The sequence below is a fragment of the Lissotriton vulgaris genome, chromosome 6, assembly GCF_964263255.1.
Source record: "Lissotriton vulgaris chromosome 6, aLisVul1.2, whole genome shotgun sequence".
NCBI lineage: Eukaryota > Metazoa > Chordata > Amphibia > Caudata > Salamandridae > Lissotriton > Lissotriton vulgaris.
This window is the reverse complement of record NC_141694.1, coordinates 1695251156-1695278715: the sequence shown is the minus strand read 5'-3', so window position 1 is coordinate 1695278715 and position 27560 is coordinate 1695251156. Positions and strand designations below refer to the sequence as shown.

General features: G+C 49.0%; 1 protein-coding gene across 1 annotated transcript in view; it reads left to right on the top strand.

The window, feature by feature from the left end:
- Window positions 1–27560, top strand: part of USH2A (usherin) — a 2319650-nt gene that overhangs the window by 64638 nt on the left and 2227452 nt on the right. The gene's annotated exons all lie outside the window — the stretch shown is intronic.

Sequence of the window (27560 nt, the reverse complement as noted above, 5' to 3'; positions counted from 1 at the left end):
TTGATTGGGAACTGAGTCAAGGGGCCACTTGGTTAAAGAACAAAGAGGTCTTTGGATGGCAATAATCTTGGACTACTATAACCAGCATGCCATCGGGCAACGCCCACTGGGGCGGGACTTCATATTTTCAATAAAAAATGTTTCTTACTCCCCACTCTGCTTCCATATTGTGCCAGTGAACAAGGGCTTTACAGCCCGAAACGCGTATGACCGACTGAAAGTGCGTTTCAATTGCTGCCTTCAATGCCGCCTGTGAAGCGGTGTGCTTTCTCCTGCATGTGTGGCTTCTCTCAAAGGTAACTTTGGACTCATGTTTAATAAAGCGGCTAGCCTGGTCGCGAGAAGCCCCGTCGCTGCTAGCGGATCCAGAGTGCTGGGATATACCAGCGCTCATTTGGATGCAGGAGTCCTCGCTCACGGAGATATTGACATTGCTGAGTGGCGCTTGTTGCGCCTTCGCCTAATCAGGAACTTGTATTGTTTGGGAACTGAGTCAAGGGGCCACTTGGTTAAAGAACAAAGAGGTCTTTGGATGGCAATAATCTTGGACTACTATAACCAGCATGCCATCGGGCAACGCCCACTGGGGCGGGACTTCGTATTTTCAATAAAAAATGTTTCTTACTCCCCACTCTGCTTCCATTTTGTGCCAGTGAACAAGGGCTTTACAGCCCGAAACGCGTATGGCCGACTGAAAGTGCGTTTCAATTGCTGCCTTCAATGTCGCCTGTGAAGCGGTGTGCTTTCTCCTGCATGTGTGGCTTCTCTCAAAGGTAACTTTGGACTCATGTTTAATAAAGCGGCTAGCCTGGTCGCGAGAAGCCCCGTCGCTGCTAGCGGATCCAGAGTGCTGGGATATACCGGCGCTCATTTGGATGCAGGAGGCCTCGCTCACGGAGATATTGACATTGCTGAGTGGCGCTTGTTGCGGTGTGCTTTCTCCTGCATGTGTGGCTTCTCTCAAAGGTAACTTTGGACTCATATATATATCTATATATATATATATCTATATATATAGATATATATATATATATCTATATATACATATATAGATATATATATATATATATATATATATATATATATATATATATCTATATATATAGATATATCTATATATATATCTATATATATATATATAGATATATATATATATGCAAAAACAGAGGTTGCCCCCATTGGAATGGTCACACATGGAAGAGAATCAGCACACAGCCCCCGGCCACAGCAGCTGCATCGTAACCATGGCCATCACCTCTGCATTCTGCCAAACGCGTTTCGAGCTCTCAATAGCTCTTGATCACTGGCTGCAAAAGATTAGTGGAAACAGCAATAGTGTGCACAAACCCTTTTATTCAATTAAGCCCAGTCCCGCCCCAGTGGGCGTCAGCCGCATGGCATGATGGTTAAGGTAGTCCGTGATTGCTGGCTCCATAAATTTCAAACCCAAGTGGGAAATTAAAAATGTTCCTTGGTGTTGAACGAACATGGAAACGAATGTGCTGCTGCCAATCCAATCCGGAGGTCAGTCCCCCTCCATTTCGAAGCAGTGCCTGTGATTCCCGGCACTCGAATCCGCTCAAGAAGCAGCGGGACCATTCCGCGGCCGGACCAGCCGCTAAATTTGCAAAAACAGAGGTTGCCCCATTGGAATTGATGCAGTTGCTGTGGCCGGGGCTGTGTGCTGATTCCCTTCCATGTGCGACCATTCCAATGGGGCAACCTCTGTTTTTGCAAATTTAGCGGCTGGTCCGGCCGCGGAATGGTCCCGCTGCTTCTTGAGCGGATTCGAGTGCCGGGAATCACGGGCACTGCTTCGAAATGGAGGGGGCCTGACCTCCGGATTGGATTGGCAGCAGCACATTCGTTTCCATGTTCGTTCACCACCAAGGAACATTTTTAATTTCCCACTTGGGTTTGAAATTTATGGAGCCAGCAATCACGGACTACCTTAACCATCATGCATGCGGCTGACGCCCACTGGGGCGGGACTGTGCCTAATTAAATAAAAGGGTTTGTGCACACTATTGCTGTTTCCACTAATCTTTTGCAGCCAGTGATCAAGAGCTATTGAGAGCTCGAAATGCGTTTGGCAGAATGCAGAGGTGATGGCCATGGTTACGATGCAGTTGCTGTTGCCGGGGGCTGTGTGCTGATTCCCTTCCATGTGTGACCATTTCAATGGGGCAACCTCTGTTTTTGCAAATTTAGCGGCTGGTCCGGCCGCGGAATGGTCCCGCTGCTTCTTGAGCGGATTCAAGTGCTGGGAATCACGGGCACTGCTTCGAAATGGAGGGGGCCTGACCTCCGGATTGGATTGGCAGCAGCACATTCGTTTCCATGTTCGCTCACCACCAAGGAACATTTTTAATTTCAAACTTGGGTTTGAAATTTATGGAGCCAGCAATCACGGACTACCTTAACCATCATGCCATGCGGTTGACGCCCACTGGGGCGGGACTGTGCCTAATTGAATAAAAGGGTTTGTGAACACTATTGCTGTTTCCACTAATCTTTTGCAGCCAGTGATCAAGAGCTATTGAGAGCTCGAAACGCGTTTGGCAGAATGCAGAGGTGATGGCCATGGTTACGATGCAGTTGCTGTGGCCGGGGGCTGTGTGCTGATTCCCTTCCATGTGTGATCATTCCAATGGGGCAACCTCTGTTTTTGCAAATTTAGCGGCTGGTCCGGCCGCGGAATGGTCCCGCTGCTTCTTGAGCGGATTCGAGTGCCGGGAATCAGGGGCACTGATTCGAAATGGAGGGGGCCTGACCTCCGGATTGGATTGGCAGCAGCACATTCGTTTCCATGTTCGTTCACCACCAAGGAACATTTTTAATTTCCCACTTGGGTTTGAAATTTATGGAGCCAGCAATCACGGACTACCTTAACCATCATGCCATGCGGCTGACGCCCACTGGGGCGGGACTGTGCCTAATTGAATAAAAGGGTTTAGGCACACTATTGCTGTTTCCACTAATCTTTTGCAGCCAGTGATCAAGAGCTATTGAGAGCTCGAAACGCGTTTGGCAGAATGCAGAGGTGATGGCCATGGTTACGATGCAGTTGCTGTGGCCGGGGGCTGTGTGCTGATTCCCTTCCATGTGTGACCATTCCAATGGGGCAACCTCTGTTTTTGCAAATTTAGCGGCTGGTCCGGTCGCGGAATGGTCCCGCTGCTTCTTGAGCGGATTCGAGTGCCGGGAATCACGGGCACTGCTTCGAAATGGAGGGGGCCTGACCTCCGGATTGGATTGGCAGCAGCACATTCGTTTCCATGTTCGTTCACCACCAAGGAACATTTTTAATTTCCCACTTGGGTTTGAAATTTATGGAGCCAGCAATCACGGACTACCTTAACCATCATGCCATGCGGCTGACGCCCACTGGGGCGGGACTGTGCCTAATTGAATAAAAGGGTTTGTGCACACTATTGCTGTTTCCACTAATCTTTTGCAGCCAGTGATCAAGAGCTATTGAGAGCTCGAAACGCGTTTGGCAGAATGCAGAGGTGATGGCCATGGTTACGATGCAGTTGCTGTGGCCGGGGGCTGTGTTCTCATTCCCTTCCATGTGTGACCATTCCAATGGGGCAACCTCTGTTTTTGCAAATTTAGCGGCTGGTCCGGCCGCAGAATGGTCCCGCTGCTTCTTGAGCCGATTCGAGTGCCGGGAATCACGGGCACTGCTTTGAAAAGGGAGGGGGCCTGACCTCCGGATTGGATTGGCAGCAGCACATTCGTTTCCATGTTCGTTCACCACCAAGGAACATTTTTAATTTCCCACTTGGGTTTGAAATTTATGGAGCCAGCAATCACGGACTACCTTAACCATCATGCCATGCGGCTGATGCCCACTGGGGCGGGACTGTGCCTAATTGAATAAAAGGGTTTGTGCACACTATTGCTGTTTCCACTAATCTTTTGCAGCCAGTGATCAAGAGCTCTTGAGAGCTCGAAACACATTTGGCAGAATGCAGAGGTGATGGCCATGGTTACGATGCAGTTGCTGTGGCCGGGGGCTGTGTGCTCATTCCCTTCCATATGTGACCATTCCAATGGGGCAACCTCTGTTTTTGCAAATTTAGCGGCTGGTCCGGCCGCGGAATGGTCCCGCTGCTTCTTGAGCGGATTCGAGTGCCGGGAATCACGGGCACTGCTTCCAAATGGAGGGGGCCTGACCTCCGGATTGGATTGGCAGCAGCACATTCGTTTCCATGTTCGTTCACCACCAAGGAACATTTTTAATTTCCCACTTGAGTTTGAAATTTATGGAGCCAGCAATCACGGACTACCTTAACCATCATGCCATGCGGCTGACGCCCACTGGGGCGGGACTGTGCCTAATTGAATAAAAGGGTTTGTGCACACTATTGCTGTTTCCACTAATCTTTTGCAGCAAGTGATCAAGAGCTATTGAGAGCTCGAAACGCGTTTGGCAGAATGCAGAGGTGATGGCCATGGTTACGATGCAGTTGCTGTGGCCGGGGGCTGTGTGCTGATTCCCTTCCATGTGTGACCATTCCAATGGGGCAACCTCTGTTTTTGCAAATTTAGCGGCTGGTCCGGCCGCGGAATGGTCCCGCTGCTTCTTGAGCGGATTCGAGTGCCGGGAATCACGGGCACTGCTTCGAAATGGAGGGGGCCTGACCTCCGGATTGGATTGGCAGCAGCACATTCGTTTCCATGTTCGTTCACCACCAAGGAACATTTTTAATTTCCCACTTGGGTTTGAAATTTATGGAGCCAGCAATCACAGACTACCTTAACCATCATGCCATGTGGCTGACGCCCACTGGGGCGGGACTGTGCCTAATTGAATAAAAGGGTTTTTGCACACTATTGCTGTTTCCACTAATCTTTTGCAGCCAGTGATCAAGAGCTATTGAGAGCTCGAAACGCATTTGGCAGAATGCAGAGGTGATGGCCATGGTTACGATGCAGTTGCTGTGGCCGGGGGCTGTGTGCTCATTCCCTTTCATATGTGACCATTCCAATGGGGCAACCTCTGTTTTTGCAAATTTAGCGGCTGGTCCGGCCGCGGAATGGTCCCGCTGCTTCTTGAGCGGATTCGAGTGCCGGGAATCACGGGCACTGCTTCGAAATGGAGGGGGCCTGACCTCCGGATTGGATTGGCAGCAGCACATTCGTTTCCATGTTCGTTCACCACCAAGGAACATTTTTAATTTCCCACTTGAGTTTGAAATTTATGGAGCCAGCAATCACGGACTACCTTAACCATCATGCCATGCGGCTGACGCCCACTGGGGCGGGACTGTGCCTAATTGAATAAAAGGGTTTGTGCACACTATTGCTGTTTCCACTAATCTTTTGCAGCCAGTGATCAAGAGCTATTGAGAGCTCGAAACGCGTTTGGCAGAATGCAGAGGTGATGGCCATGGTTACGATGCAGTTGCTGTGGCCGGGGGCTGTGTGCTGATTCCCTTCCATGTGTGACCATTCCAATGGGGCAACCTCTGTTTTTGCAAATTTAGCGGCTGGTCCGGCCGCGGAATGGTCCCGCTGCTTCTTGAGCGGATTCGAGTGCCGGGAATCACGGGCACTGCTTCGAAATGGAGGGGGCCTGACCTCCGGAGTGGATTGGCAGCAGCACATTCGTTTCCATGTTCGTTCACCACCGAGGAACATTTTTAATTTCCCACTTGGGTTTGAAATTTATGGAGCCAGCAATCACAGACTACCTTAACCATCATGCCATGTGGCTGACGCCCACTGGGGCGGGACTGTGCCTAATTGAATAAAAGGGTTTGTGCACACTATTGCTGTTTCCACTAATCTTTTGCAGCCAGTGATCAAGAGCTATTGAGAGCTCGAAATGCGTTTGGCAGAATACAGAGGTGATGGCCATTGTTACGATGCAGTTGCTGTGGCCGGGAGCTGTGTGCTGATTCCCTTCCATGTGTGACCATTCCAATGGGGCAACCTCTGTTTTTGCAAATTTAGCGGCTGGTCCGGCCGCGGAATGGTCCCGCTGCTTCTTGAGCGGATTCGAGTGCGGGGAATCACGGGCACTGCTTCGAAATGGAGGGGGCCTGACCTCCGGATTGGATTGGCAGCAGCACATTCGTTTCCATGTTCGTTCACCACCAAGGAACATTTTTAATTTCCCACTTGGGTTTGATATTTATGGAGCCAGCAATCACGGACTACCTTAACCATCATGCCATGCGGCTGACGCCCACTGGGGCGGGACTGTGCCTAATTGAATAAAAGGGTTTGTGCACACTATTGCTGTTTCCACTAATCTTTTGCAGCCAGTGATCAAGAGCTATTGAGAGCACGAAACGCGTTTGGCAGAATGCAGAGGTGATGGCCATGGTTACGATGCAGTTGCTGTGGCCGGGGGCTGTGTGCTGATTCCCTTCCATGTGTGACCATTCCAATGGGGCAACCTCTGTTTTTGCAAATTTAGCGGCTGGTCCGGCTGCGGAATGGTCCCGCTGCTTCTTGAGCGGATTCGAGTGCCGGGAATCACGGGCACTGCTTCGAAATGGAGGGGGCCTGACCTCCGGATTGGATTGGCAGCAGCACATTCGTTTCCATGTTTGTTCACCACCAAGGAACATTTTTAATTTCCCACTTGGGTTTGAAATTTATGGAGCCAGCAATCACGGACTACCTTAACCATCATGCCATGCGGCTGACGCCCACTGGGGCGGGACTGTGCATAATTGAAGTAAAAATGTTTGTGCACACTATTGCTGTTTCCACTAATCTTTTGCAGCCAGTGATCAAGAGCTATTGAGAGCTCGAAACGCGTTTGGCAGAATGCAGAGGTGATGGCCATGGTTACGATGCAGTTGCTGTGGCCGGGGCTGTGTGCTGATTCCCTTCCATGTGTGACCATTCCAATGGGGCAACCTCTGTTTTTGCAAATTTAGCGGCTGGTCCGGCCGCGGAATGGTCCCGCTGCTTCTTGAGCGGATTCGAGTGCCAGGAATCACGGGCACTGCTTCGAAATGGAGGGGGCTTGACCTCCAGATTGGATTGGCAGCAGCACATTCGTTTCCATGTTCGTTCACCACCAAGGAACATTTTTAATTTCCCACTTGGGTTTGAAATTTATGGAGCCAGCAATCACGGACTACCTTAACCATCATGCCATGCGGCTGACGCCCACTGGGGCGGGACTGTGCCTAATTGAATAAAAGGGTTTGTGCACACTATTGCTGTTTCCACTAATCTTTTGCAGCCAGTGATCAAGAGCTCTTGAGAGCTCGAAACGCATTTGGCAGAATGCAGAGGTGATGACCATGGTTACGATGCAGTTGCTGTGGCCGGGGGCTGTGTGCTCATTCCCTTTCATATGTGACCATTCCAATGGGGCAACCTTTGTTTTTGCAAATTTAGCGGCTGGTCCGGCCGCGGAATGGTCCCGCTGCTTCTTGAGCGGATTCGAGTGCCGGGAATCACGGGCACTGCTTCGAAATGGAGGGGGCCTGACCTCCGGATTGGATTGGCAGCAGCACATTCGTTTCCATGTTCGTTCACCACCAAGGAACATTTTTAATTTCCCACTTGAGTTTGAAATTTATGGAGCCAGCAATCACGGACTACCTTAACCATCATGCCATGCGGCTGACGCCCACTGGGGCGGGACTGTGCCTAATTGAATAAAAGGGTTTGTGCACACTATTGCTGTTTCCACTAATCTTTTGCAGCCAGTGATCAAGAGCTATTGAGAGCTCGAAACGCGTTTGGCAGAATGCAGAGGTGATGGCCATGGTTACGATGCAGTTGCTGTGGCCGGGGGCTGTGTGCTGATTCCCTTCCATGTGTGACCATTCCAATGGGGCAACCTCTGTTTTTGCAAATTTAGCGGCTGGTCCGGCCGCGGAATGGTCCCGCTGCTTCTTGAGCGGATTCGAGTTCCGGGAATCACGGGCACTGCTTCGAAATGGAGGGGGCCTGACCTCCGGATTGGATTGGCAGCAGCACATTCGTTTCCAAGGTCGTTCACCACCGAGGAACATTTTTAATTTCCCACTTGGGTTTGAAATTTATGGAGCCAGCAATCACAGACTACCTTAACCATCATGCCATGTGGCTGACGCCCACTGGGGCGGGACTGTGCCTAATTGAATAAAAGGGTTTGTGCACACTATTGCTGTTTCCACTAATCTTTTGCAGCCAGTGATCAAGAGCTATTGAGAGCTCGAAATGCGTTTGGCAGAATACAGAGGTGATGGCCATTGTTACGATGCAGTTGCTGTGGCCGGGAGCTGTGTGCTGATTCCCTTCCATGTGTGACCATTCCAATGGGGCAACCTCTGTTTTTTTCAAATTTAGCGGCTGGTCCGGCCGCGGAATGGTCCCGCTGCTTCTTGAGCGGATTCGAGTGCGGGGAATCACGGGCACTGCTTCGAAATGGAGCGGGCCTGACCTCCGGATTGGATTGGCAGCAGCACATTCGTTTCCATGTTCGTTCACCACCAAGGAACATTTTTAATTTCCCACTTGGGTTTGATATTTATGGAGCCAGCAATCACGGACTACCTTAACCATCATGCCATGCGGCTGACGCCCACTGGGGCGGGACTGTGCCTAATTGAATAAAAGGGTTTGTGCACACTATTGCTGTTTCCACTAATCTTTTGCAGCCAGTGATCAAGAGCTATTGAGAGCTCGAAACGCGTTTGGCAGAATGCAGAGGTGATGGCCATGGTTACGATGCAGTTGCTGTGGCCGGGGCTGTGTGCTGATTCCCTTCCATGTGTGACCATTCCAATGGGGCAACCTCTGTTTTTGCAAATTTAGCGGCTGCTCCGGCCGCGGAATGGTCCCGCTGCTTCTTGAGCGGATTCGAGTGCCGGGAATCACGGGCACTGCTTCGAAATGGAGGGGGCCTGACCTCCGGATTGGATTGGCAGCAGCACATTCGTTTCCATGTTCGTTCACCACCAAGGAACATTTTTAATTTCCCACTTGGGTTTGATATTTATGGAGCCAGCAATCACGGACTACCTTAACCATCATGCCATGCGGCTGACGCCCACTGGGGCGGGACTGTGCCTAATTGAATAAAAGGGTTTGTGCACACAATTGCTGTTTCCACTAATCTTTTGCAGCCAGTGATCAAGAGCTATTGAGAGCTCGAAACGCGTTTGGCAGAATGCAGAGGTGATGGCCATGGTTACGATGCAGTTGCTGTGGCCGGGGCTGTGTGCTGATTCCCTTCCATGTGTGACCATTCCAATGGGGCAACCTCTGTTTTTGCAAATTTAGCGGCTGGTCCGGCCGCGGAATGGTCCCGCTGCTTCTTGAGCGGATTCGAGTGCCAGGAATCACGGGCACTGCTTCGAAATGGAGGGGGCTTGACCTCCGGATTGGATTGGCAGCAGCACATTCGTTTCCATGTTCGTTCACCACCAAGGAACATTTTTAATTTCCCACTTGGGTTTGAAATTTATGGAGCCAGCAATCACGGACTACCTTAACCATCATGCCATGCGGCTGACGCCCACTGGGGCGGGACTGTGCCTAATTGAATAAAAGGGTTTGTGCACACTATTGCTGTTTCCACTAATCTTTTGCAGCCAGTGATCAAGAGCTCTTGAGAGCTCGAAACGCATTTGGCAGAATGCAGAGGTGATGGCCATGGTTACGATGCAGTTGCTGTGGCCGGGGGCTGTGTGCTCATTCCCTTTCATATGTGACCATTCCAATGGGGCAACCTCTGTTTTTGCAAATTTAGCGGCTGGTCCGGCCACGGAATGGTCCCGCTGCTTCTTGAGCGGATTCGAGTGCCGGGAATCACGGGCACTGCTTCGAAATGGAGGGGGCCTGACCTCCGGATTGGATTGGCAGCAGCACATTCGTTTCCATGTTCGTTCACCACCAAGGAACATTTTTAATTTCCCACTTGAGTTTGAAATTTATGGAGCCAGCAATCACGGACTACCTTAACCATCATGCCATGCGGCTGACGCCCACTGGGGCGGGACTGTGCCTAATTGAATAAAAGGGTTTGTGCACACTATTGCTGTTTCCACTAATCTTTTGCAGCCAGTGATCAAGAGCTATTGAGAGCTCGAAACGCGTTTGGCAGAATGCAGAGGTGATGGCCATGGTTACGATGCAGTTGCTGTGGCCGGGGGCTGTGTGCTGATTCCCTTCCATGTGTGACCATTCCAATGGGGCAACCTCTGTTTTTGCAAATTTAGCGGCTGGTCCGGCCGCGGAATGGTCCCGCTGCTTCTTGAGCGGATTCGAGTGCCGGGAATCACTGGCACTGCTTCGAAATGGAGGGGGCCTGACCTCCGGAGTGGATTGGCAGCAGCACATTCGTTTCCATGTTCGTTCACCACCGAGGAACATTTTTAATTTCCCACTTGGGTTTGAAATTTATGGAGCCAGCAATCACAGACTACCTTAACCATCATGCCATGTGGCTGACGCCCACTGGGGCGGGACTGTGCCTAATTGAATAAAAGGGTTTGTGCACACTATTGCTGTTTCCACTAATCTTTTGCAGCCAGTGATCAAGAGCTATTGAGAGCTCGAAATGCGTTTGGCAGAATACAGAGGTGATGGCCATTGTTACGATGCAGTTGCTGTGGCCGGGAGCTGTGTGCTGATTCCCTTCCATGTGTGACCATTCCAATGGGGCAACCTCTGTTTTTGCAAATTTAGCGGCTGGTCCGGCCGCGGAATGGTCCCGCTGCTTCTTGAGCGGATTCGAGTGCGGGGAATCACGGGCACTGCTTCGAAATGGAGGGGGCCTGACCTCCGGATTGGATTGGCAGCAGCACATTCGTTTCCATGTTCGTTCACCACCAAGGAACATTTTTAATTTCCCACTTGGGTTTGATATTTATGGAGCCAGCAATCACGGACTACCTTAACCATCATGCCATGCGGCTGACGCCCACTGGGGCGGGACTGTGCCTAATTGAATAAAAGGGTTTGTGCACACTATTGCTGTTTCCACTAATCTTTTGCAGCCAGTGATCAAGAGCTATTGAGAGCACGAAACGCGTTTGGCAGAATGCAGAGGTGATGGCCATGGTTACGATGCAGTTGCTGTGGCCGGGGGCTGTGTGCTGATTCCCTTCCATGTGTGACCATTCCAATGGGGCAACCTCTGTTTTTGCAAATTTAGCGGCTGGTCCGGCTGCGGAATGGTCCCGCTGCTTCTTGAGCGGATTCGAGTGCCGGGAATCACGGGCACTGCTTCGAAATGGAGGGGGCCTGACCTCCGGATTGGATTGGCAGCAGCACATTCGTTTCCATGTTTGTTCACCACCAAGGAACATTTTTAATTTCCCACTTGGGTTTGAAATTTATGGAGCCAGCAATCACGGACTACCTTAACCATCATGCCATGCGGCTGACGCCCACTGGGGCGGGACTGTGCATAATTGAAGTAAAAATGTTTGTGCACACTATTGCTGTTTCCACTAATCTTTTGCAGCCAGTGATCAAGAGCTATTGAGAGCTCGAAACGCGTTTGGCAGAATGCAGAGGTGATGGCCATGGTTACGATGCAGTTGCTGTGGCCGGGGCTGTGTGCTGATTCCCTTCCATGTGTGACCATTCCAATGGGGCAACCTCTGTTTTTGCAAATTTAGCGGCTGGTCCGGCCGCGGAATGGTCCCGCTGCTTCTTGAGCGGATTCGAGTGCCAGGAATCACGGGCACTGCTTCGAAATGGAGGGGGCTTGACCTCCGGATTGGATTGGCAGCAGCACATTCGTTTCCATGTTCGTTCACCACCAAGGAACATTTTTAATTTCCCACTTGGGTTTGAAATTTATGGAGCCAGCAATCACGGACTACCTTAACCATCATGCCATGCGGCTGACGCCCACTGGGGCGGGACTGTGCCTAATTGAATAAAAGGGTTTGTGCACACTATTGCTGTTTCCACTAATCTTTTGCAGCCAGTGATCAAGAGCTCTTGAGAGCTCGAAACGCATTTGGCAGAATGCAGAGGTGATGGCCATGGTTACGATGCAGTTGCTGTGGCCGGGGGCTGTGTGCTCATTCCCTTTCATATGTGACCATTCCAATGGGGCAACCTTTGTTTTTGCAAATTTAGCGGCTGGTCCGGCCGCGGAATGGTCCCGCTGCTTCTTGAGCGGATTCGAGTGCCGGGAATCACGGGCACTGCTTCGAAATGGAGGGGGCCTGACCTCCGGATTGGATTGGCAGCAGCACATTCGTTTCCATGTTCGTTCACCACCAAGGAACATTTTTAATTTCCCACTTGAGTTTGAAATTTATGGAGCCAGCAATCACGGACTACCTTAACCATCATGCCATGCGGCTGACGCCCACTGGGGCGGGACTGTGCCTAATTGAATAAAAGGGTTTGTGCACACTATTGCTGTTTCCACTAATCTTTTGCAGCCAGTGATCAAGAGCTATTGAGAGCTCGAAACGCGTTTGGCAGAATGCAGAGGTGATGGCCATGGTTACGATGCAGTTGCTGTGGCCGGGGGCTGTGTGCTGATTCCCTTCCATGTGTGACCATTCCAATGGGGCAACCTCTGTTTTTGCAAATTTAGCGGCTGGTCCGGCCGCGGAATGGTCCCGCTGCTTCTTGAGCGGATTCGAGTTCCGGGAATCACGGGCACTGCTTCGAAATGGAGGGGGCCTGACCTCCGGATTGGATTGGCAGCAGCACATTCGTTTCCATGTTCGTTCACCACCGAGGAACATTTTTAATTTCCCACTTGGGTTTGAAATTTATGGAGCCAGCAATCACAGACTACCTTAACCATCATGCCATGTGGCTGATGCCCACTGGGGCGGGACTGTGCCTAATTGAATAAAAGGGTTTGTGCACACTATTGCTGTTTCCACTAATCTTTTGCAGCCAGTGATCAAGAGCTATTGAGAGCTCGAAATGCGTTTGGCAGAATACAGAGGTGATGGCCATTGTTACGATGCAGTTGCTGTGGCCGGGAGCTGTGTGCTGATTCCCTTCCATGTGTGACCATTCCAATGGGGCAACCTCTGTTTTTTTCAAATTTAGCGGCTGGTCCGGCCGCGGAATGGTCCCGCTGCTTCTTGAGCGGATTCGAGTGCGGGGAATCACGGGCACTGCTTCGAAATGGAGGGGGCCTGACCTCCGGATTGGATTGGCAGCAGCACATTCGTTTCCATGTTCGTTCACCACCAAGGAACATTTTTAATTTCCCACTTGGGTTTGATATTTATGGAGCCAGCAATCACGGACTACCTTAACCATCATGCCATGCGGCTGACGCCCACTGGGGCGGGACTGTGCCTAATTGAATAAAAGGGTTTGTGCACACTATTGCTGTTTCCACTAATCTTTTGCAGCCAGTGATCAAGAGCTATTGAGAGCTCGAAACGCGTTTGGCAGAATGCAGAGGTGATGGCCATGGTTACGATGCAGTTGCTGTGGCCGGGGGCTGTGTGCTGATTCCCTTCCATGTGTGACCATTCCAATGGGGCAACCTCTGTTTTTGCAAATTTAGCGGCTGGTCCGGCTGCGGAATGGTCCCGCTGCTTCTTGAGCGGATTCGAGTGCCGGGAATCACGGGCACTGCTTCGAAATGGAGGGGGCCTGACCTCCGGATTGGATTGGCAGCAGCACATTCGTTTCCATGTTTGTTCACCACCAAGGAACATTTTTAATTTCCCACTTGGGTTTGAAATTTATGGAGCCAGCAATCACGGACTACCTTAACCATCATGCCATGCGGCTGACGCCCACTGGGGCGGGACTGTGCATAATTGAAGTAAAAATGTTTGTGCACACTATTGCTGTTTCCACTAATCTTTTGCAGCCAGTGATCAAGAGCTATTGAGAGCTCGAAACGCGTTTGGCAGAATGCAGAGGTGATGGCCATGGTTACGATGCAGTTGCTGTGGCCGGGGGCTGTGTGCTGGTTCCCTTCCATGTGTGACCATTCCAATGGGGCAACCTCTGTTTTTGCAAATTTAGCGGCTGGTCCGGCCGCGGAATGGTCCCGCTGCTTCTTGAGCGGATTCGAGTGCCAGGAATCACGGGCACTGCTTCGAAATGGAGGGGGCTTGACCTCCGGATTGGATTGGCAGCAGCACATTCGTTTCCATGTTCGTTCACCACCAAGGAACATTTTTAATTTCCCACTTGGGTTTGAAATTTATGGAGCCAGCAATCACGGACTACCTTAACCATCATGCCATGCGGCTGACGCCCACTGGGGCGGGACTGTGCCTAATTGAATAAAAGGGTTTGTGCACACTATTGCTGTTTCCACTAATCTTTTGCAGCCAGTGATCAAGAGCTCTTGAGAGCTCGAAACGCATTTGGCAGAATGCAGAGGTGATGGCCATGGTTACGATGCAGTTGCTGTGGCCGGGGGCTGTGTGCTCATTCCCTTTCATATGTGACCATTCCAATGGGGCAACCTCTGTTTTTGCAAATTTAGCGGCTGGTCCGGCCGCGGAATGGTCCCGCTGCTTCTTGAGCGGATTCGAGTGCCGGGAATCACGGGCACTGCTTCGAAATGGAGGGGGCCTGACCTCCGGATTGGATTGGCAGCAGCACATTCGTTTCCATGTTCGTTCACCACCAAGGAACATTTTTAATTTCCCACTTGAGTTTGAAATTTATGGAGCCAGCAATCACGGACTACCTTAACCATCATGCCATGCGGCTGACGCCCACTGGGGCGGGACTGTGCCTAATTGAATAAAAGGGTTTGTGCACACTATTGCTGTTTCCACTAATCTTTTACAGCCAGTGATCAAGAGCTATTGAGAGCTCGAAACGCGTTTGGCAGAATGCAGAGGTGATGGCCATGGTTACGATGCAGTTGCTGTGGCCGGGGGCTGTGTGCTGATTCCCTTCCATGTGTGACCATTCCAATGGGGCAACCTCTGTTTTTGCAAATTTAGCGGCTGGTCCGGCCGCGGAATGGTCCCGCTGCTTCTTGAGCGGATTCGAGTGCCGGGAATCACGGGCACTGCTTCGAAATGGAGGGGGCCTGACCTCCGGATTGGATTGGCAGCAGCACATTCGTTTCCATGTTCGTTCACCACCGAGGAACATTTTTAATTTCCCACTTGGGTTTGAAATTTATGGAGCCAGCAATCACAGACTACCTTAACCATCATGCCATGTGGCTGACGCCCACTGGGGCGGGACTGTGCCTAATTGAATAAAAGGGTTTGTGCACACTATTGCTGTTTCCACTAATCTTTTGCAGCCAGTGATCAAGAGCTATTGAGAGCTCGAAATGCGTTTGGCAGAATACAGAGGTGATGGCCATTGTTACGATGCAGTTGCTGTGGCCGGGAGCTGTGTGCTGATTCCCTTCCATGTGTGACCATTCCAATGGGGCAACCTCTGTTTTTGCAAATTTAGCGGCTGGTCCGGCCGCGGAATGGTCCCGCTGCTTCTTGAGCGGATTCGAGTGCGGGGAATCACGGGCACTGCTTCGAAATGGAGGGGGCCTGACCTCCGGATTGGATTGGCAGCAGCACATTCGTTTCCATGTTCGTTCACCACCAAGGAACATTTTTAATTTCCCACTTGGGTTTGATATTTATGGAGCCAGCAATCACGGACTACCTTAACCATCATGCCATGCGGCTGACGCCCACTGGGGCGGGACTGTGCCTAATTGAATAAAAGGGTTTGTGCACACTATTGCTGTTTCCACTAATCTTTTGCAGCCAGTGATCAAGAGCTATTGAGAGCTCGAAACGCGTTTGGCAGAATGCAGAGGTGATGGCCATGGTTACGATGCAGTTGCTGTGGCCGGGGGCTGTGTGTTGATTCCCTTCCATGTGTGACCATTCCAATGGGGCAACCTCTGTTTTTGCAAATTTAGCGGCTGGTCCGGCTGCGGAATGGTCCCGCTGCTTCTTGAGCGGATTCGAGTGCCGGGAATCACGGGCACTGCTTCGAAATGGAGGGGGCCTGACCTCCGGATTGGATTGGCAGCAGCACATTCGTTTCCATGTTTGTTCACCACCAAGGAACATTTTTAATTTCCCACTTGGGTTTGAAATTTATGGAGCCAGCAATCACGGACTACCTTAACCATCATGCCATGCGGCTGACGCCCACTGGGGCGGGACTGTGCATAATTGAAGTAAAAATGTTTGTGCACACTATTGCTGTTTCCACTAATCTTTTGCAGCCAGTGATCAAGAGCTATTGAGAGCTCGAAACGCGTTTGGCAGAATGCAGAGGTGATGGCCATGGTTACGATGCAGTTGCTGTGGCCGGGGGCTGTGTGCTGATTCCCTTCCATGTGTGACCATTCCAATGGGGCAACCTCTGTTTTTGCAAATTTAGCGGCTGGTCCGGCCGCGGAATGGTCCCGCTGATTCTTGAGCGGATTCGAGTGCCGCGAATCACAGGCACTGCTTCGAAATGGAGGGGGCCTGACCTCCGGATTGGATTGGCAGCAGCACATTCGTTTCCATGTTCGTTCACCACCAAGGAACATTTTTAATTTCCCACTTTGGGTTTGAAATTTATGGAGCCAGCAATCACGGACTACCTTAACCATCATGCCATGCGGCTGACGCCCACTGGGGCGGGACTGTGCCTAATTGAATAAAAGGGTTTGTGCACACTATTGCTGTTTCCACTAATCTTTTGCAGCCAGTGATCAAGAGCTATTGAGAGCTCGAAACGCGTTTGGCAGAATGCAGAGGTGATGGCCATGGTTACGATGCAGTTGCTGTGGCCGGGGGCTGTGTGCTGATTCCCTTCCATGTGTGACCATTCCAATGGGGCAACCTCTGTTTTTACATATATATATATATAATATATTATATATATATATATATATATATATATATATATATATATATATATATATATACACGCAACTGCCCATACCAACTAACGCCTTGGGGAAGGCGCACGCAGGCTCGAGTGCTACCCGCTTTTTGGACAACCCCATGGAGCGGAATGTATTAGCGGCGGTCCTGCCGCTGGGTAGCATCACCCCGAAGAAACGGGGGCCACAAGACCCTCTATCCAAGGAGTCTCACATGTGGAGCTGCGCGATGGATGAGGACAGGAGTGATGTTTGGGGGCTCATGTTAGAGCCTTTGGAACGAGCAGTAATTTGAAAGTGCATCCATCCAGGATAATATGGACTACATCTCCCACAAGCACTTGCTTGGTTTAATAAAGGGAGATGGTAGACGTCGTGCACTTTACTGCTGGCCCCTGACGAGGAAAATAATTTCCGAAACGCGTCGGGCCTATTACAAGCACGCAACTGCCCATACCAACTAACGCCTTGGGGAAGGCGCACGCAGGCTCGAGTGCTACCCGCTTTTTGGACAACCCCACGGAGCGGAATGTATTAGCGGCGGTCCTGCCGCTGGGTAGCATCACCCCGAAGAAACGGGGGCCACGAGACCCTCTATCCAAGGGGTCTCACATGTGGAGCTGCGCGATGGATGAGGACAGGAGTGATGTTACAAGCATGCAACTGCCCATACCAACTAACGCCTTGGGGAAGGCGCACGCAGGCTCGAGTGCTACCCGCTTTTTGGACAATCCCACGGAGCGGAATATATATATATATATATGACTCTTTCTGCGTAAATAAATCTTTACACACCTCGAGGTCTGTGTCCGGAGTCTGCTTGCTGTGTTGCGCGAGCGTGCATGCTGGGAGACAGACGGTGCACAGGATATATATATATATATATATATATATATATACACACATATATATATATATATATATATATATATATATATATATATATATATATATATATATATATCTCCATTCGAAAGAAAAGAGCAGGAACCCAAGGGGAAAGGTTGAAGAGATTTATTTCTCAGACCTCTGTTCCGGTGGCGGCGAATGCATTTCGGGCATTCCCTTCTTCAGCGCCCAAACACCGGACCCATGCATCACCGTCTGATCTTTTCCAGCTGCCTTAAGAGTGTAAGTCACGTGGTTTCCGCACCTCCTCCGCTGACATGATGATTCTTGGACTGCAAAACCCACAATGCTATGTAGTAGAAAATGCAGGTTAGTGAAAATTACAGGGGTCTGTTGAAAGTTCACTGATGCAGAGCCACTGAAAGCTAACAGGGAAGGTGGTGCACTTCGCCGAATGTCCAAAAAACAGGTCTCTCCTCGAGTTCCCTGTATGCCACAGCCGTCGGTGTTAGGAATCCAATAGGCAGGGGCATAACGCGGACCTCAGTTTAGCCCTGGAGAGGTAAATACCTCAACAGCTCCAATCTTCCTGCTACCAAGGCGGGTCCAGGCTGTATTCGTAACCGAATCAGAAGAATAGCCATAAGGTAGTATATGTATATATATATATATATACATTCACTGAAAAAGCCATAGGTTTCATGAGTGTTATATTTAGCTGGACATTTCACTCGTACAAAACCATAGAAAGTCCTCCGTTATAGTTGGTAGTGCTAACTATAACTCGTGCACCCACAATGCACTGCTGATGATGTCACATATTACATCATTCATGACATGGTCAGTGACATCACTGATGACATCTCAAATGACATCATCCAGTGAATGTGGTTTTGTTTGAAATTTAAATATCTATTATACATATACCAATCTGTATTGAAGATTGAGTGTATATATAACTGTCTGGATGGAGGATTTACTAGCTGTCTGACTGTTTGTTAAGTGAGTACTTAAATGTGTCTCACTAAATATATGGGTTAGTAAAGAAACTATGTGAATGTGTATATCACTGTCTCTGTTGTTTTATAACCTGCTGCATCAATTGGTCACTAACTACATGAGTGTCTATATTAGTTAGTGATTAGTTGGCTGAGTATTTGTAAGGGAGACTGAGTGAATCTGTGGTTGGGTGGGGGAGTTATAACTCTATGCATAGATGTGTGAGTGGTTGATTGTCTAGGCATATGGGTTTAGGAGTGTTTATGGAAAAAGTTGTTTGGGTGTCTTAATGTGTTTATTTGTGTGTTGGTATGTGAATATATGTGTCAGTGGTACATCTCCAATAAGTAGAAAAATAAAAGGAATTGTATATGAGAGTTGGTGTATATAAATAAGTATACGTAAGAGTCAGTGATTGTGAGAGTAATTGTATGAATGAGTGTATTAACACAGGTGTTGAGTGTATAACTGTGTAGGTGAGTAAATGTAAGTGTTATTGATTATTTTCATGAATGAGTAGCATAACTGACTAGGATGACGGCTGATGTGTCAATGTCTATATAGGTGTATGAGTACATTTGATAGTGTTACCATTGATCAGTGCCTGCATGTATAAGTGATCCTGTGGGTGAATGGACAGTTGTGTGTGTGTGTGTGTGTCAACTATGGTACTCTGTATTTTACAGTGAGTGATCAAAGGTTATACTAGTGTGTGATGAGGTGTATCAGATTGTCACGTGGATGATGTCATCAGTGATATCATCAGTGATGTCTTTGAGATGTCATCAGTGATGTCACTGACCATGTCGTGAATGATGTAATATGTGACATCATCAGCAGTGCATTGCGGGCGCGCGAGTTATAGTTAGCACAACCAACTATAACGGAGGAATTTCTATGGTTTTGTATGAGTGAAATGTCCAGCTAACTATAACACTCATGAAACATATGGTTTTTTCAGTGAACTTCAAAGGTTTTTTAAATGCTAATTCCAAACTATAATGTCTCTGAAACTTATGGTTTTTTCAGTGAATTTCAAAGGTTTTTTAAATGCAAATTTTTAACTATATCGTCGCTGAAACTGTAGTAAGTCCCTTTCTTCTATGTCTATGTTCTATTAGAACATTATCTGGTCATGTCCATTCCTATGGATACAGAATGTTTAGCTTTGAATACTGCCCTAGGATCTCTGTTTGTCAGTTCCTGGGAGCTCTTGTGACTAATGGCTAATAAATGATACCTGTCTTATCATTTGTGGTTGTGTGGGCTTACTTCAAATTAGCGACGAGGACTGGCCATTAGTCACCTAACCCACATGTGTACAAGCTGCTGAATTGTTTTGGAGTGAATTTGGAAGAAAAATATCGAAATATTTCTAAACTTCAACTCTCACGCTGATGGGATCAGTTATCTCAGCGTTTATCAGCAGCAGTCTACAACAGCATTATTACAGAACAGAATACATAGATGAGGATTGCATAGATGAGGATTGCTTGATTGTTTCAGTGAATAAACATGTATGATTGCATTAGTTATAATTGGTTGTTATACTTGTGTGTGGACAGTGGTACACCCTGCAACTTAGATCTCAACTATAAATCCTTTCGTCTTACAAGACATTTTCTTATCCTCTTAAAAGCAGATGCTGATATTGTGTTGACTTGCAAGGCAAACATAGGAACTATGGGCCCGATTCACAAAGGTAAAGTTAGATGAGAGTCTAACTTTACGACTTTCGGTATTCACAAAGGACATTTACTACTTGTAAATGCCCTTTGTGAATACTGAAAGTCGTAAAGTTTGGCTTTCGGTATTCACGACTTTAGCCTAACTTTACCTTTGTGAATCGGGCCCACTATGGGTGTGGGAACTTGCAAAGTCCCCAAACTTGCAGATTAAAAAAAATATCTCATTGGCTTCCTAAAGTTGGTCAGTTTCATCAACAAATTGCAGCAGTGACACCAACGTCTGCATCTGTACGGAGCTGCTCAGGGCAACAGGTTGATTGCAGCTGCCCAGCGTCAGCCTCCCCTTCTCTGTTTATTGTTTTGGTGGGCAGTGCATTTCCCCATACTTGTCTTGACTACAACCCCCCCACTCTGACACCCATCACCCAAGCCCCTGTTGACCCTGCCCCTTCCCACCATCACCAAAGCCTCTGGCCTCCAATTTTCTTCTCCAATTACGCTACCCCCTCCCTTCATCTGTTATATTCACTACCATCTCCTCTTAACTCTTATGTTCACTGCCCCCTCCCCTGAGCTGTTATGATGGCTTGACGGGTTTAATCAGCATTAGTCCAGATTTCATTTTCCACAAATGGGTCACGATGGCTTAGCTATGCCTTGAGTGATGACAGCCATACCTGGGAAACTTTGACTCGTTAAACGGAACAAGGTTTCTCCAGTATTGGGGTGTCTTTCATAGATTCACATGCTTGAATATTCCCCGTCGTCGGAGTGGGAGTCCCACGGTAAATAAAATAGCAATAAATACTAAATATATAATAAAATATAATAAATATATATATATATACATAGTAAGGAAAAACCCCAAAAATGCATACAAGAAGCATAGGGTACCTAACCAAAAATTTCTCCATAGGAATGCATGGGAATATAACAGTTGCAATGCAGCCTATCCTTGTCATTATGTTAGTCCAAACTGCAGCCAATCAGGCGCCAGCAGCCCTCTAGAACCTTCTCCTCAGAGCTCAAGCTCTCAGATTTTCTACCGCACGTCGTGTGTGAGGGAGTCTCCCTGAGCTCTGCTCAGTTTTCTTCTCTTCAAGTGTTTCCAGTTTCTCCACAATGTCTTCAAGTAAGAAGTCTCTCTTCAGAGCTTGTTCCTCCTGTGGAAAGCTGAGATTATTTCATGACGACCTACACAGTAAGTGTATTTACTGCCTTTACCCGGACCATGAAGTTGGAACCTGTAAGCTCTGTAGAAAATTCTCAGAGAAAACTCTTAAGGACAGAGAAGGCCGCTTACTAGTTTGGCTTCAAAGGCTAAAGGACAAAGACAATATACTTTCTGATGCTGAAAGTCTTGTGTCAGGCCGGTCTAAAGCAGCTTCTAAGCGTGGTAGTGTGCAGGAGGTGCCTTCCCCATTTCTTAAAAAGAGGAAACTATCCCTCGCTTTGACCCCTGCGGTGTCTTCACCATTACCTACCACGTCTGGGCCCACGAGACATAGCTCTCAGGCTCCTTCTGCTTCAAATTTCAGTTTTTCTGTGAAGAAAACGGATTTTCCGTCGACGACGGTAGTTTCAGCTCCGTCGACGAGAATGGCTGTCTCTGGATCAAAATCGACGACGACAGTCACTACGACGCTGGCCTCTGGATCGTCGTCGGCTTCGGCGTCGACGTCTTCGTCGTCGATGAGAGTGGTTCTCAGTTCTAAGACTGTTTCTTCTTTAATTCCAATTTCATCTTTGTCGACGAAGAGAGTTCACTCGTCGACGACCCAGTCATCGTCGACGAAAGGATGGAAGACTCTGGGGTCGTCTACGCCATCGACGACGAGTGTACCGTCGACATCTGTCCCGTCAACGAGAGGACCTGTTCCATCTGTCCCGTCGACGACCGCTCCGTCGACGACCGCTCCGTCGACGACCGCTCCGTCGACGACCGCTCCGTCGACGACCGCTACGTCGACGACCGCTCCGTCGACGACCGCTACGTCGACGACGGCTCCGTCGACGAAGACCTTGAAAGTGAAGGTTCCGTCGACGACGGCGACTACGATGCCCATGAAGATTACGCCGTCGACGGTCTCCTTGTCGGCGACGGCATCCAAGACAGTTCCCTCGCAGAAGACGACTGAGGTTATGCCGTCGACGCGTACGCAGGACACAGTTTCCACGCCAGCCTCTTCATTTGCTTCAATGCCTTTATTGCCTCTACAGTCCAGCAAATCGGTCCAGTTCGGGACTTTTACAGAAGGAGAAATGATTAATCCTCCATCTCCTTTGTTTGCTACTGATTCAGATCAAGAGTCTGATGACCAAGCTCAAAGTCTTTCGGACTTGAACATAAAGTGCCAAGACTTCAGTAACGATGAAGAGGATCAGTATGGCCAACATCAAGCAACTCACCCTCAAGTACCAGCTGCGATGTTGCCTATATCAATGATATCGAACCTCCAAAGTATGTTGGAAGATTACAATCAACGATTCCCACCATCTCCACAGGTTACTGCTGTCCCATCGGTGTTGAACCCAGTTACGGAGCCGGCACTGGCTCCTCCACAACCGGCGCCGCCTGTTACTGTTCACAGGAGTACATCAGTTCGAGTTCACACTACCATTTATCCAGATGATGATGATGACGAGAATCCTCCAGAGCGTGAGGATGGAGAAGTTTCTGATGTGGATGAGGATGGTAAAGAACATTTAGCGGAGTGGGTTGACTATCGTGCTCAGACACCATCCCCTTCTCAGGTGCCGCCAGGGGATTCTCCTCCAGTGGATATTGCAGGTTTCCACCAATTAATGGACAGGGCGGCGCAACGGTTCAAATTACCACGAGCCCACAGAGAGGAAGATTGCTTCCTATATGATTTCAAGAACCAACCATTGAAACAAATACACACAGTCCCGATTATAGACTTCATCTGGACTGAAGGAGTCAAATTAATGAAAACACCTAACTCTTTACCAGCACAACTGCCGAGGTTGGAAAAGAAATACAAGGCGCCGGTGGGATCTCCAGCATGCCTTACAGGTCAACCTAAGCCCGATTCTGTTTTCACGCAGGGAGCTCAAAGAGGTTCGAAGAATCCAGCGTCTACAATCACCGCTCCTCCAGACCGAGAGGGCCGTCGCCTAGATGCTATGGGCGTAAATTTTCCTCCATGTCCTCTACGACGGTTCGAGTAGCTAACGCTATGGCTATCTTAGGTCGGTATGACCGTCAGGCTTGGGCTGATATGTCCGCCTATGTGGTGCTACTCCCGGATGCTTCCAAGGCAGAAGCACAGAAAATTCTGCAAGAAGGAGAAAGAACTGCAGAGGAACTCATTGATTGTGCAGTGGATGTGGCCTGCACTGGTTTTCGCCAACTCGCTGGAGCAGCCGTTCTGCGTCGACAAGGTTGGTTACGCTCAACTTCGTTTCGACAGGAAGTTCAGACAAGAATCCTGGATATGCCATATGACGGCGAGTCATTATTTGGAGCGCATATTGATGAAGCGCTACAATCCATAAAAAAGGACACGGACACGGCACGTGCTTTGGGTACTCTTCAATTCAAGAAGCAGCCCTTTCGGGGTGCTCGAGGACGTGGCACTACATCCACTTTTCGTGGAGGAAGCAGTCAATATCGGTCCTTTAACCAAGGTAACCAACGGTTCACCGGTAACCGTCAACAGTCTTCCCGTCAGCAACCTGCCAGAAATTACAGAGGAAAGTCCACTTTCAGGGGACAATCCAACAAACGTCAATGACTTGTCTGTCGAATGGAGAATTGGAGGTCAAATCTCTCTGTTTGGTTCTCAATGGTCCTCCATTACTACGGACCGTTGGGTACTCGACATTGTGAAAAGAGGCCATGCATTGGAATTTGTTGAGGTACCTCCTCCAACGCCACCTTCCGGACCACCACCTCCGCACCTCAAGGAACTGTTTCATCAAGTTCGCCTTCTCATTCAAAAAGGTGCAGTGGAAGTAGTACCAAAGTCTCAGAGAGGGAAGGGGTTTTATTCCCGTTTTTTCCTTATCGTCAAGAAAAACGGAGAGTGGAGACCCATATTGGACTTGAGAGCACTCAATCACTATCTAAAGGATCAGACCTTCCGTATGCTAACGCTTACCGAAATCTTGCGTTTACTCTCTGTCGGAGATTTCATGATGACCATCGATCTCCGAGACGCCTACTTCCATGTCCCAATACTCGCAGGTCATCGAAAGTTCCTGCGCTTCAAGGTGGGGCACCTTCATTTCCAGTTCAAGGTCCTTCCATTTGGCCTCCGGTCGGCCCCCGAGTCTTTACAAAAATGTTGGCTCCGGTCATGGCCTTTCTTCGTCTCCAAGGCATCCAGATATTCCCATATCTCGACGACTGCCTCCTGAAGTCGCAATCCCGCTCACAACTCCAACACCATACTTCCATTTGTCAGACAGTATTCCGTTCCTTGGGTCTGTCCATCAATCTGGAGAAATCTCAATTGCAGCCAACAACTTGCAAGGATTTCCTAGGAGCAACGCTGGACACCAAACTAGCAAAGGCGTTTGTCTCCCGGGAACGTCAGCAAAGGATTCTCCGATTAGTTTTGCTACTTCTGGCAAAGAGGTGCGCTTCAGTCCGTTTGTTGAAGTCCTTTCTAGGGATGGCTTCGTCCTGCATCGCTCTTGTCCCTCATTGCCGACTACGAGCGCGGCCTATCCAACAGGCTCTGGACAAACAGTGGCGTCAAGTCACCGTTTCCTTCAACGATCAGGTCACCATCACTGTCCCCATGAAGAAAGCGCTCAGATGGTGGGCACAACCACATCAGCTAGCGGCAGGCACGTCCTTTCTGTTCAACGCCCCGGATATAACTTTAACGACGGATGCATCCCTGGAGGGTTGGGGAGCTCACCTCCAAGACCTTTCCGTCAAGGGGAAATGGACTTCGCATCAAAAGACATGGCACATCAACAAATTGGAGCTCATGGCTATCTTTCTAGCCCTAAAATCATTTCAACCAGTGCTGCAAGGGGAGTCGGTTCTCATACAGACGGACAACACAACCTGCATGCATTACATAAACAAGCAGGGCGGAACAAAATCTCCGGTGTTATCCCGCCTGGCAGAGGCGATTTGGGACTGGTCCATCAATCATCAGATCACGATCACCGCAGTTCATCTTCCGGGGTTGTCCAACCTTCTGGTGGATTCCCTAAGCAGATCCAGATCATCCAACCACGAGTGGGAACTCCACCAGCCAACACTCAATATGGTCTTTCGTCGTTGGGGATTCCCGGAAATCGACCTCTTTGCGGCTCCAGAGAACCGCAAATGCCCCGCTTACGCAAGCTGGCATCCCCACAAAGGATCCCAAGGCAATGCCCTTTTGATGGATTGGTCGAATCTCTTCGCCTACGCCTTTCCTCCGATCCCTCTAGTGCCACGAGTACTTTGGAAGATTCGGAGAGAACCCTGCCACATCCTTCTGATTGCTCCCAGGTGGCCACGACAGGCGTGGTTCTCGGAGCTGCTACTCCTGTCTCAATGCAAACCCATTCTTCTTCATCCTCGAATGGATCTTCTCTCCATGAACAGGGGTCAAATATACCATCCAGACCCCTCTTCTCTGAGCTTATCAGCCTGGAACCTGAACACTGCGAATTTGCACATCTAACCATCCCTCAGGAGTGTCGTAACATCCTTGCTCAGGCCAGGGCTCCATCAACTATAAAAACCTATAAGTTGAAATGGAAACGCTTTTGCCACTGGTGTGCAGACGCCGGAGTACATCCTTTGCGTGCCACGCCCGCTGAGCTCCTCCCTTTCTTTTTCCAACTGGCTCAGTCGGGTTTGTCACATGCTACTTTAAGAGTTTTTCTGGCGGCAATATCACGCTTCCGCCATGATGGCTCCGCCTCCCTATGTTCATCCAGGTTAATACGTCAATTTTTCAAGGGACTTCTTCGGACTTTTCCACCAGTTCGGCGTCCCCCTCCCGAGTGGCGCCTCAACATTGTCCTATCACAATTAATGACTGCACCTTTTGAACCAATCCATAAAGCAGACCTCAAGTATGTCACCTGGAAGGTCGCGCTTTTACTTGCTTTGACGTCTTCACGTCGAGTGAGTGATATGCATGCATTCACGATCAAACCACCATTTCTACAATTTAAACCGGATTCTGTGCTTTTACGCACTAACCCTACTTTTCTTCCAAAAGTGCCTTCAGACTTCCATATTAATGAGCCTGTTATACTGAAGTCTTTCTTTGCCAACCCGCAATCTCCTGCGGAACAACGCTTGCACTCTTTGGACATTAGAAGATGTTTAAAGTTTTACATCAGCAGAACTGCCCAGTTCCGAAAGTCGGATCAGCTCTTTGTGGCCTATGGCCGCTTTCAAAAGGGGCGGCCAGTCACCAAACCTACGGTAGCCCGCTGGGTGGCTTCGGCGATTGCTTTCTGCCATCAGAAAGCGGGAAAGCCTTTACAGACTGCAGTACGGGCCCACTCTACCAGATCTATGGCCTCTTCGACTGCACTCTTTGCCGGAGTTCCATTGCATCAGATTTGCAGAGCAGCCACGTGGTCCAGCAGGCACATGTTCACAAAGCACTACAATCTGGGTGCCATGGCTGAAGGAGATACCGCAGTGGGACAAGCTGTGCTCCGTAATCTTTTTCAATAAGGTGAGCCTCTGTTCTACCCTCCTCCTACTAGTTTCCAGTTTTATGCATGTCTTCTCTATATACACATATATTGTATAACTTCTATGACATGGGTCATTACACCCGTTGATTCCAACCTTTTGTTAATACATTGCATTCTGGAAACTTTGTGTTGGGATACGGACTGCTAACTATTCTATATTCAAGCATGTGAATCTATGAAAGACACCCCAATACTGGAGAAGAACAATTGTTACTTACCTGTAAACAGGTGGTTCTCCAGTCTTTCATAGATTCACATGCGACCCTCCCATCCTCCCCTCAGAGGCTCTCTTCTCCTCATAGACTCTGTGGTCACTCTTGTGCTACGAAAATCTGAGAGCTTGAGCTCTGAGGAGAAGGTTCTAGAGGGCTGCTGGCGCCTGATTGGCTGCAGTTTGGACTAACATAATGACAAGGATAGGCTGCATTGCAACTGTTATATTCCCATGCATTCCTATGGAGAAATTTTTGGTTAGGTACCCTATGCTTCTTGTATGCATTTTTTGGGTTTTTCCTTACTATGTTTATATATATATTTATTATATTTTATTATATATT